Below are 3,058 nucleotides of genomic sequence, written 5' to 3' on the forward strand. Positions count from 1 at the left end.
ATAGTTTCAGTTCAAGGTTTAAAGAGTTATCTGAGGGCTATAGTCTTGGGGAGTCCTCTAATTTCAACCGGTCCAGTAAGTTTGGACTTTTTTTTAAGAATCTGAGTTCTGTTCCATATTTTTCTTCTCTTCTATCAGAATCCGTTTATTGTGGCCCTAATCAAAACGATTAGTAGTGGTAGTTGGGTACCATCTATTTCTTCTGGTTGCAGTGTTGGTGAGGTTCCTGCAGACAGTTAGTCCTGTAGGCTAATTTCTTCTCTGAGTCTTGGATTTCCTTCTTTCTCTTTTGCTCTGGATGAGTAGGAACCAACATATGTATCTGAGATGGCCACTCACAAGTTTTAAGATCCCAGACACTACTCACCAAACTGGAATGTAGAACATAAACTTTACAAACTGTATTATGCCAATTGAGAGAGTTGTCCCATCAGACTATGGTCCTAAGCCTTCAAACCAAAAAAGCAATTCCATGAAGTATTTGGTTATATCTAAGAAGTATTTTTTTTAAGAAGTATTTGTAACTGTGTCCTCCTATGTATTTTATTATAATTACATACATATACATATATACATACACACGCACACACATATACATGCATATACACACACATATATACCCCCATATACATACATACGTATCTACACACATATTTTTTGATTGTTGTTGCTTTTGTTGCAACATATGTCTTAGTATTGACCAAAATGTCCTTTTTTCTTGTGTACATCTTAGTGACATTATTTACCTTGGTCAAGCTTTGCTTGTTTCACCCACTTTTGGCATTATCTTTCCAATGACCAAAAATAACAAGTGTCTGCTCTCTGAAGTCCACCTTTTCCCTACTCCCATGTATCCCTTGTAACCACCAATGAGAGCTGGTCTCTATGTATGTATCTATTTTTTGTCTTTTTATAAAAGTAAAATCATACAATATTTGTCCTTTTTTAAATTGACTTATTTCACTCAGCATAAAGTCCTCTAGATTCACCCACGTTATGTTTTGAGGACTCATTCTTTATGGCTGTGTAGTATTCCATGTATGTATGTACCATGTTTTGTTTATCCACTCATCCATTAATGGGCACTTAGGTTGTTTCCATCTTTTTGTTACTGTGAATAGTGATGCAATGAATATAGATGTACATATGTCTATTTGTGTCTCTTCTATTAGATCTCTAAGACATACACCTAGAAGTGGAATTGCTGGATCATAAAGTAGTTCTATTTCTAGTTTTTTGAGGAAGCATCAGACTGTTTTCCACAGTGGTTGTACCATTTTGCAATCCCACCAGCAGTGGTTAAGAGTTCCAATCTCCCCACACCCTCACCATCATTTGTTATTTTCTTTTTTAACCAATGTCATTTTAGCAGGGATGAGATACTATCTCATTGGTGGCATAGTGGTTAACAGTTTGGCTGTTAACCCAAAGGTTAGCAGTTTGGATCCACCAGGTGCTTCCTGGGAACCCTATGGGGCAGTTCTACTCTGTCCTATAGGGTCACTATGAGTCAGAGTCAACTCGATGGCAACAGGTTTGGTTTTAATGACTAATAATCATGAGCATCTTTTTGCATGCTTTTTGGCTGTTTCAATGTCCTCTTTGGTGAAGTGTCTGTTCATGTCCTTTGCCCATTTTTTAATTGGGTTGTTTGTCTTTTTGTTGTTGAGTTTTCTATATATCTTAAAGATTAGACCCTTATCGGATATGTCATTCCTGAAGGATTTTTCTGATCTGTAAGTTGTCGTTTTATTCTTTTGATAAAGTTTTTTGATGAACATAAGTATCAATTTTTATGAGGTCTCAGTTATCAAAATTGCCTTCTGCTGTTTATGCATTTGTTGTTGTGTTTGATAATCTATTTTTCTAAATTAAGTCCCATAGTGTTGTCCCTATGTTTTCTTCCAAGAACTTTATAGTTTTAGCTCTAACATTTAGGTCTTTGATCCATTTACAGTTAGATTTTGTATATAGTATGAGATATGTGTCCTGTTTCCTGTTTTCCTGCAAGTGGATATCCAATTTTGCTAGCACAATTTGTTTAAGAGACTTTTTCTTCTCTATTTAATGGACTTTGACCACTTATCAAAAATGAATTATCCATAGACGGATAGATTTATTTCTGGCTTCTGAATTCTATTCCACTGGTCTATGTGTCTATCATTGAACCAGGGCCAGGCCATTTTGATTACTGTAGCTGTATAGCATGTTTTATGATTGGGGAGTGTGAGGTGTCCTACCTTGTTCTTCTTCAATATTGCTTTGGCTATTCGAGACCTCTTTCCTTTCCATACAAAGTTGGTGATTAGTTTTTCCATTTCAGTAAAGAATGTTGTTGGAATTTGGATCGGAATTGCATTCTATCTATAGATTACTTTGAGTAGTATTGACATTTTCACAATATTAAGTCTTCCAATCTATGAGCATGGAATGTCCTTCCATTTATGTAGATCTCTTTTAGTCTTTTGTAGTAGTGTTTTACAGCTTTCATTATATAAGTCTTTTACATCCCTGGTTAGGTTTATTCCTAGGTTTTTTGAGGAAGTGCCGTACATTTTATCATTTTGGAGCTATTGTAAAAGGTATTGTTTTCTTGATTTCCTTTTTGGAATTCTCCTTGTTAGCATAAAGGAATCAAACTGATTTTTGTGTGTTGATCTTGTACCTTGTAATATTGCTGTATTCTTCTATTAGTTCCAGTGGCTTTCTTGTGGAATCTTTCAGATTTTCTGTGTATAGATCATGTCATCTGTGAATAATTTTACTTCTTTCTTTCCAATTTGGATACCCTTTATTTCTCTTTCTTTCCCTATTGCTGTGGCTAGGACTTCCAGTACGATATTGAATAGGAGTGTTAATAATGGGCACCCTTGTCTCATTCCCATTCTCAAGGGATTCTCATTTCTTTTTTGTGCCAGCTTCAATAGTTTGTGAATTTCTTGGAATTTGGTCTTTTCGGCTAGGTTATCTAATGTGTTGGCATACAACTGTTCATAATATCTGTTGGAAGTCTTTTTGTTTTAGGAGAACACACATGATGAAAAAAATACCAATTTTA

This window comes from Loxodonta africana, chromosome 2, assembly GCF_030014295.1.
Source record: "Loxodonta africana isolate mLoxAfr1 chromosome 2, mLoxAfr1.hap2, whole genome shotgun sequence".
NCBI classification, from domain to species: Eukaryota; Metazoa; Chordata; class Mammalia; order Proboscidea; family Elephantidae; genus Loxodonta; species Loxodonta africana.